Genomic DNA, 9,925 nt, shown 5'->3' on the forward strand with positions numbered 1-9,925 from the left:
TCCTGCTGAACTGCTTCCAACCAGTCAGCCAGCTGCTCCCTGGCAAACCAGCCTATGTGTGACTCATCACATGGAGCATGTGATCATTTTCTTAATGCACACACACTCACACAGAGCTCCATTTATCTGCCAGGGGGTTCCCTCCCCAACAGTGCACAACATGTAGAAAGACATCCCTGAAAGAAAACTATAAAGGGAAACCCTGCGTATCTATCTGTCTGTGTGGGTGCGCGTGTTTCTTTAAGCATGGGTGTTGGGAACGTTTGCGCTGATAGCTGTTTGCGTGCACATGTGAATGGGAGTGTGTTGATTTTCCTACAGGCCACCATTTGATGAGGGATGAGTCATCCGGATGGAGACCCCGAGGACGGCTGGCAGGTTGGTGATTCACCCTGAAAAGCAATAAATAAATAAAAGACACTGCGAGAAGAAAAAAAAAAGAAAAAAAAAAGGCAAAAGCTGGTTATATGTATTTCCATGTTCTTTCCAGCAGCGCTGCACGCACATAAATCCATATTAATGTGTGTGTATGACAGAATAAGCAAACATATGCCGTTGCTCCATTTGCATGTGTGAAAGCACGCATCACGTCCATGCATATATGTATGCGTTATGATTATAAAGCCTGCTTTGAGCTGTTTTTGTTTACCTCCTTGCAGTATGTGGAGAGTCAGTGTGTACATATATCAGAGAAATGCCACGGGGGAGTGTTGACTCCATTAATCCAGTATGCATGAGAGTATTCCTCACTCCACACCCCCTCCAACTCTAATAAGCCTGCTGAAACAATGCGAATGTCAGAATGCAACACGGCTGCACTTCATATGCAGATGTGATTTAAAGGATCTCATTATTTTCTTGTCAAATATGTCTTCACCCTCATTTGCAGCGGCAAATCCAGCGAGAGTACTGCATCAGAGGCGCTAAAGCAAAATCAATATTCTGATGGCTGCACCACTTTTATTGTTCAAAAATCATTTAGCACCTACTGGGATGTTTAAAAGATTTCTTTCTTTTTTGCTGAATTTTATTGTTAAATTATACATTCAGATGTTTTAGAAAAGGTCTTTGTGGAATAGTTATGAGCATTATCTATCTTACCTGTTGTAGATAGAGCCTTTAACGGCCTCAGTTTGGAGAAAAGGGGGTTCAATTCTGACCTGACTGACAAGCTAATGGCTAGTTGGAGTGGGAGACTAAAGTAGATTACTGCTGTCTTAAAATAACTTCACAACAGTCGAAGCAAATGCCATTTTAAAACCTTTATACCACCATCAGTATTGCATTACATGGTCAGTCCTGTTATAATATTCCTGCAGGAAGTGCCCCAAGCTGCCGCTGCTGCTATTTGGGCTGGCAAATAACCAAAGAATTGTATGTAAATAAGCATGTAAAGTGAATTTGATGACAATGCAGTGGTTTAGAAAACAACATTTACACGAACTATTAGGAAGTTGTCAAGACGGAGTTGTTTTAAGATGACAGCAGTCCACTTTGGTCTTAGTCCCGCTCAGAGTAGCTGTTTGCTCATCAACCTGGTCAGAACTAATCTCTGCTTCTTCAGACTGAAGTAAGATATTAGCTGTTCATATCCTTTCCACAAAAACACCACTTCAAAAGAAGTGAGCTATCTATCGCCTTGACATATTGATTTTAATAATTTTTACTTCCCTGCTACTGATGATACCAGAAAACATTCGGGCTGCGTTGTCTTTAGCATGCAGCACTCCTCCGTAACATTTGAGTGATCTGAAGGCTTTAGATGGATTTTTGGATTTACTGTTTTTCACAGATACGAGGAGTTCGTGTCGACCAAAATGTGCGATCAATGTCACAAATGCGGCTGTTGTTAAAGCCGTCAGAGCCTATCTCCTTACATTAAGATGATTTATCAGCTAGGCGGGATGCTTGGCTGATTATGAGGCTGTTATCAAGAAAAGACAACAGCAAGATCATTAATCTTCCCCCTCGATGATGATGCCGGGGTCTGCTTTTGTGCGTGTGTGTGTGTTTGTGGCTATGCTTGTTCTCAGTGCCACAGTTAAGGCTTTTCCAACAAAAAGGAGAACACTCTGTCTCTTTCAATGCAACTTTAGCTCTCTCTCAAAGACTCTCACACTTGTAAACACACACACACACTGATTTTCTCTCCCAAAGGTCACCTCGAGCCGCGCAAATTGACTTTGGTTGGATATAGCGCTGGCAAATTAGTGAGGCGCTGCATCTCTTTGAAAGTCTGAATCCGACTCCTGTCTTTTAAAACCCAAACATCACTCTGCCTACTTTTATTCCTGTGCCTTCTTTTTAAAAACTCTTTCTTTTTTTTTCTCACCAATTCCCCTTTCTTTGCTTTTGTCACTCATCAAATATGTCTCACTCTCATCTTTTTTTTGGTTTGTTTTTTGTGTCTCTTTTTCCTCCATCTCTCTCCTCTTCCTCTATCCAGGGCTGATGAATGGACTGGAAAGTTCTCCCGCAGAATCACAAAATGCAGCCGCCGTATTATTTCTGCACTCATTCATTCAGAAAGCTGTTAAATACGGTTCCACTTTTCAAGTGTTGTTCTCGCTCCGCCGTTAAAGCCATACTTCATCCGCACTTATCGCTGCAGTGACTGTTTGCTTGGCTCGAACTTGGGACGCAGCTTTCATTAAGGAAGAGCGATCCTCCCGTGTCACCAAACAAGCCAAGGCTATTAATTTAGAGCCAACAACACTGTCAAAGGAAACAAGCTCTCATTTTGTAGCTGACATGAGTATGCATCCATGTGAAAAATGAAGCGTGAAAACAATGTAAAAACAAAGAGTGCATCAGTAAAGTGTTCTTCGAAGAAAGGCGATAAGCATAAAATATGCTCTCAGAAATTACAACATAAATACAAATAAATGGATATTGATGTTTAGCATTTTGATGACCAGCTATTTTCTAAAAGAAATCTTTAGTCTCCTTAAGGTGAATTTTTCTTCATTGTGATTTCATTTTAGAGCTTGTACTCAGCTCCATGTAGAAGCTGTTATGTTTTTTTTTTTTTCTGTTTCATTTTTGTTACGAAACATACACTTTTTTTTCCAGTTTAAATACAAAATGATCCGACACCTCCTGGTATATGTCTCTGAAACTGAACTTTAGTTACGCTTGGAAAAAAAAAGCCAGAATGCACAAACAGTGATAAGACAAAATACCGTAGGTACCTTTTTCCTTGTAGCAATAATTTCACTGACAAATTCTGACACTTTGAATTTGTCTCATCCCTGGGATTTCTTTGCTTTCCTCTCTAATAAACTGAAAAAAAATAAAATAAAATTCAACAAGCTGGGTCTTCTGGTCTCCCTTATTATTTCTGCCACAACAAATGGTGTCAGCGGTGGGATTGCTCGTTTGGTTGCTGAGACAAAAGTCCATGACTGTGTAGCAGACGAGTGATACAGAAGGGGGACAGAAATCCCAAACCTTCAAGGCAGAAAGATGCAAGATGAGATGCTTGGTTTTGAGTTTTGTTGAGCAGATATATTTAGGCCTATCTGTTCTGGCACATACAGGTTAAAGTCTACAGATGTGTTTGGGTGCATAGTTATTGTGTTTGGAAATGAACTGATATTTAGTCCCTCTGTTAGTTCGGATGGTAGCTTCAAAACTGATACAAAAAGACACATTTTGGTGTAGCGTTAAGGATCATGGGTCGGTCATTTCTTGCTGCATGATTTGGTGACCGCAAGTGCATATTGGTAGAGAAATTTCTATATAATTTAAATTTTGATTTATAAAGGTTTTCTTGTCAATTAGTTACGTTGTGTTTTGTCGCCTTTACTTCCTGGCCTATTTTTTAAAGTCGGTTCCGCTGTCAGTATTCCTTTCCTGCTCTTTTGTCACACTTGGTCCTGGTTTGTAATCACCACTCCTGCTCCTTATGTTCAGGTATCTGTGTATAGAGATTTATTTTGTCTACGATCAGATTTATTTTCTTGCCTTCTCCTGGCTGGTGCTTTGCTCCTCCTTCTGTTGTTTCTGAGTTTGTTCTTGTTCATTTCAGTTCTTTACATTAAAAGTGTAATTTCCATCATCAGTTCTTTCGCTCTCGTGCCTGCATTTGAGTCCTCTATTTTCCATCCACCCTGATTTCCTGACAGTGTGCCTCTTACTTCACATAACTAAAATATCTCAAGGACTGGCTATGTGCACAACATACGATTCAATTAAATTAGATCCAGGTTTATTTGACAGGGATCATGTATAAAAGCAATGTTCCCCATTAAATAATGAAACTGTTGCAATGTGTATAGCACTTCAAGCCGTGACTCATTTATAGACTTTTTCTTTGAAGGTCTGTAACAACACAAAAACAGAAAATAGACACATGCCTTATAAAGATGATCTAAACAAAAACAAGAAACCAGCAAGGATTTTTAGAGAAGAAAAGTATGGACCAGTATATATTAAGTGATTCATGTTAGTGTTTATAGTTTTTTTATTTGTTTTTTTGAAGTAAAAACTCTAAAATAAAATAACAGCTTGAAATCTTAAGACCTCTAACAGAGAAGGAAAATTTTCTAAATGATGTTTTGTACCTCGCTGGTATACAGTCTCCATTTACTGCTCCCCCTTGTTGTGGCTCCTCTACTATTGGCTTTTAATACCATTTTATAACTCTCTGGAACAAGGCCATTGAGACATTTAAAATTCATTTTTAAAATAAAAAGCATGTGAATCTATGAAAGCTTGACAAATTATACTTCTTCACTATAATGCAATGGTCCCTTCATTGGTTTTTAAATGGAAATCTTTAAAGCTTGTTTATACAACATTGCAGGTTTTAAAGCAGAATGGGTTGCTTGGACCTAAACGGTGGCACAAAAGGGAAGGTATGACAGAATCAGAGCGTGCAAATACAGCTGGGCAGCCTTTACAGGGCATGCAAACAGGATTGTACAAGACAAAAAGCAGTTATGGTTAATTTTGATGGTTCTAGACACTTTCTGAATGTCTGCCCAAAATTTAAGATGGAAATCCAAAACAAACCCAGATAAATGAACTCATCTATTCATCTGATCAATAAAAACAGTAAAATATGCTTTGCTCACTGAAACAGATTTGGAACAAATAAGAGACAAAAAAAGATTCCTAGCTTTCTGTGAAATTGTTGTTGAGTCTTTGTAGTTACATACATCATCTGCTTACAGTATGTGGTGCTGACAACAATCAGTTTGTTGACATACAGGCAGGGGAGAAATGGACCAAAAACAAAGCCCATTTTTCAGTTTCAAACTGTTGTTCTAATACTATTGTAGCGAGAAGCACTTTGGGGTCCTTGGACTAGATAAAACGCTATACAAGTGCAAGCCATTTACCATTTATTAACTTTCACACACTGTTTCCTTTTTTCCAAGAGGAACATCAAACATCTATCCATTCGTCCATTTTTTATACTTTAATTTTTTTAGTTTAATTCTGTGCAGAGTCACGGGGAGCTGGTGCTTATCTCCAGCAGTCACTGTGAGAGAGGCGGAGTACACCCTGGACAGGTCACCAGTCCATCACAGGGACACATAGAGAAAAAAACAACCATGCACACACACATTCACACCTAGGAATAATTTAAAGTTGCCAATTATTGTAACCTAACAGGAAACTGGAGTATCAACACATGCATGTGGAGAACAAGCAAAGCACCACACTAAAAAAGACCCCAGCCGGGGGTCTAACAGTGCTAGCCAACTGTGCAGCACAGGATGTGAAACAGTCAGGAGCTTGTTGCAAAGAAATGGTTTTAAGATTATATACAGTATAATCATAAATCCTGTTAGAGGATTTTTTTCCAGGTCTGAGAATTTTGCTGCACCTGTGTTACCAAAACACCACAAGACTTTTGAATGTAGTCTCTAAAGTAACAGGCAGACAATTCTGACAAATGAAGAAAAATGTAATGTAAGCTCTTTAATCTACCTCCCATTTAGCTAATTGCTCATTAACTTCTACATAGTTTAATTTGAATTTAGTTTGCTGTATAATTGATGCTGTTGTTAACTTTAGCTAATGAGACGTGGCTGCTGAGAAAAAAAGGCCACAAACCATTGTTTTACAACGTTCTCTCCTTTCATAACTGTAGGCACTCGGTGAGTTTCAGCACAGAACAGATAGCGCAGACAACAGACTGGAGAAGTACTTCCTTTGATCTAGACCAAGTGAGTCCTCATCCTTTGTTTTGCCACCGGCTGCGTTGGTATGGAAACCCCACCAAAGTGAGGAACACTGTGGTTGATCAGCAAATAGGTCACATGGAGAGTAAAAGAAGAAGAGACCCACACAGGCCCAACAGAGACACACAGAGTTGTCCCCTTTAACATCAAGTGCGGTGTTACAAAGCAAAGAAAGCCCTGACCTATTTCACCACCGGGAGAAAGAATGAGCCCCTTTCTTTGCACATGTCTGTGACGCAACACACTGTACAGGTAAAGTATAAGCTGTGAACCATGTAGTTTAGTATAGTTGGACTCTTTGGCCTTTGTAGAGGACAATGTATTTATCTTAGTTGAAAAGAATTTTGTTCAAAGTCACTGATTCTTTAGATGGCTCCTGTTTTTCTATTTATTTTTTTGTGTGTGTGTGTGTTTTAAACACTTACTATAACAGGAGTTATTGTCTTTTTGTCTCATCTTCTTCGTGAAGACTTCTGCCCAGAAATTTCATTACTATTACCCATAAATATTCACTGCAAATAAAAGCAAGAAGAAACAAAGAAAAAAAGAGACAACAAGCGCTTACGGGCAGATTATTATTATTCAGATCTCTGCCAACCAATTTGCAGCCCACAATAGTGCGTACAAGGCTTCGCTTGCATTTATGATCCGCAAACCAGTGAGAGATTTAGTGTTACAGGAGTTACGTGAGTCTTGGTCCCCTGCCACGTCCCGGTGACCTTGTAAAAGTATCTGCAGGGCAACGTGATGAAATAAAAGATCATGTTTACAGCAGCAAAATTTGTGAAAGCAAAAAAAGTTTGCAAGAGAGAATAAGTTCTCTCTTTCTGTCTGACAACTTCTTTTTTTTGCAATCAGCAGTAAATAATGGTATGAGTGATGTAAAGAGATCTAAACAATGTGCAGACACTCATTCCAGGGTGTCTGGCTCCTCCTGCGTGGTTCATGACTAGCATTCGGTTACATCATTCTTCAGAGAACGGAAGCTCAGATTACAGGAAAGGCAAACACGGGCCTCCGGGGTCTGTACAAGTGTGTGTCTGTGTGCATGCGTGTGTGTGTGTGTGTGTGTGTGTGTGTGTGCACCTGCTTCTCCTGTATGCTCTACTTATATGACAAATCAGAATGTTTGACACGTTTCTCTGGTTGGATGCAATTTTGCTGGGGTTCAGATTTCATCACTGGGTTTGACACACAGTTTCAGGGCTGTTTGTATAGCTGAGATTTAGGTCTGTGCAGTTCCCATATCGGGAGGATCCTTTTCACTGGGTTAGAATGCACTTCATTAAAATCTGCACCGGTAGTCTTGTTATTTGATTATTCGCCCTTTTTTTCTTTCTTCCTGATCAGACTCCCTCCTCCTCCCTGTTGACTTTGCGGTTATGCTCCCACTTGTGTTTGGATTTCTTATACAAAACTTGCTGGCTTGCTTGAAAAGCGGGTCCCCGTCGGCTGGTGATTTTTAGAGTGACCCCTTGGATCGATACATGTGATTGGTTCTCGGCCAGATTGTTTGCACATTTGTGGTCTGTTTGTGTCTGTGTTTGCTGAAGTGATGGACTGAGAGGGCACAGAGAGACGTGTGTGTGGTTGCTAGGAAAATAAAATCTCTTCTTCAAAAATTTGTGCCTGCTGCTAGGTTGTTACTTCTACCACTATTTAGAACTGGGTAATTATTAACATCAATCCAATTCAAGATGGCTGACACAGCTAATTACAATAATGGCTGTAATTGTGTCAGAACTATAGATATTGTGCTAAAGTTTGGTGTGATCAAAGCCTGCTTGCACTTTGAGTGGTAACTGATCCTCCAAAATCTTTGTTTAAAACTCTACCATTAACTACTGGAATCAATTCTTTCTGTTAGCTAAATATTGCATGAACCACTGCACAGATTTTAATGAAACTTTCAGAAAATAATAATTTGATGTCCATCAACAACCGATTAACATTTGGAGTCAATCAAATTCAAGATGGCCGCCACAACAAACCTAATTTAGAAAACATGACCACTGTTCTAACTTGGTCAGTTTTACAAATATTGAGGGGAAAGTTGGCATGGTAGCAGATTAACTTTATCCCCAACTTATATTCCAAACATTAATGACTTTGCAAGCTCTTTGCTTAAATGTTTGGATTTAAGTGGTGGAGTTAACCCTGTTTGTTTGTTAGCAGAATATCTTGTGAACCACTGGGTGGATTTTGATGAAACTGTCAGAATGTAATCATTTGATGTACATCTATGGGCTATAACAGTTATATTGTTCCACTGGAACGGCTTCAATGCCATCATTTCTCATCATGAAGTAGGCAGCGGAGGGTATGAATGCCAGGCCTTTAATTTATTATGTGATAATATGATGTCTAATAGCCTTATTTTATTACCACTTTACATGATGCACAAGTGGCTAATATGATTAATTAATTGATAATAAAACTGTTAAAACTGCAAAAATCCTCTGCTTCAGTCCTAGTTTTCTGTCAGTATAGATGGATTATATGCAGGCAATGAAGCAGCTAACTGCACAAAAAGCTGCATAATAACGGTGAAGATTTGACACAGCTGAGAGCACCGTAATCAGGCAGGTTGAAGAAGAGATAAGTCAGAAGTCAGGACACAGTCCACAAAGCGTCTCCTTCCCCGCCTCTGCTAACAAGTGAGTGAGTTAAATCACTGCTCCATAATTAACAAAACAGAATGGGCTTCCACATGTTCCCAAGTCAATTGAACATCAATAAGTCCAGCTGAGGGCAGCGACTGTGTCTGCCTCTGTCTCTCCTCTCATCACTCACGCTCTCCGTCCCTCCTTTTTTCATCTGTCTCCTCGCTTGCTTTGCGTCTCTCAGGCAGTCTCTGTCTCTTCATCCCTCTCCCCGTCTTTTTGAGATGAATTTCACAGTCTGTTTGAAGCTGCTTTTCAGTGGATAAACGGGTGCGGCCCGGATTCTGTATGCTGCTGATGCTGCCGTTCCTCTCCTAGCCTCTCAGGAGCTGGGCGAGTGTCATATACTGTATGCATGCTGCTGCCTCGTCGCGGTGATTTGGACCAGACCTCCTGACTGAAGGTGTCAGGTGGAGGAGTGCCACCCAAACACTCTTCACATACCATTACCATACTTACACTGCTGCTCTTATAGATTTATAATCACTTATGTGTGCTATTGCAAAGAAACATTGTGCTTGCAGTTAGTTGTGTTTGACTTTCTGTAGTTTGGAGACCCTTTTTTTAATCACTTTGAATTAAAACAGTTGCGGCTTTAAAGTTTGTTGGCAGTATATGATTTAAAATATTCTACAGTTAAAATATATTTTATCACTTGCTGCCATGAAAGGCAATCATGTAACTGCCTGCGTATGTGTGTGTTCATTTGTCTGTGTGTCTGTTGGCACATTTTCTCATGACCCACAGGATAGATTTTAATGAAACTCTCAGAAAGCAATCACACAACATCTGCGAGTCGTTAACTTCTGGAGTCAACCTGATTCAAGATGGCTCCCATATCTAATACAGGTGCTGGTCATAAAATTAGAATATCATGAAAAAGTAGATTGATTTCAGTAATTCCATTTAAAAAGTGAAACTTGTATATTATATTCATGCATTACATACAAACTCATATATTTCAAATGTTTATTTCGTTTAATTTTGATGATTACAAATGACAACAAATGAAAATCTCAAATTCATCATATCAGAAAATTAGAATCTTGTGAAAAGGTTCAAAATTGA

The 9,925-nt window shown here is 39.4% G+C and overlaps 1 long non-coding RNA gene across 1 annotated transcript in view; it reads left to right on the plus strand.

Moving 5' to 3' along the window:
• Window positions 1-283: 283 nt before the first annotated feature.
• The window catches only part of LOC108231798, a 32,918-nt gene continuing 23,276 nt past the window's right edge, over window positions 284-9,925 (plus strand). Inside the window, exon 1 of the long non-coding RNA XR_001808425.3 lies at window positions 284-378. This is a non-coding gene — a long non-coding RNA (uncharacterized LOC108231798). The remainder of the gene's footprint in view (window positions 379-9,925) is intronic.

This window comes from Kryptolebias marmoratus, linkage group LG19 (genome assembly GCF_001649575.2).
Source record: "Kryptolebias marmoratus isolate JLee-2015 linkage group LG19, ASM164957v2, whole genome shotgun sequence".
Lineage (NCBI taxonomy): Eukaryota > Metazoa > Chordata > Actinopteri > Cyprinodontiformes > Rivulidae > Kryptolebias > Kryptolebias marmoratus.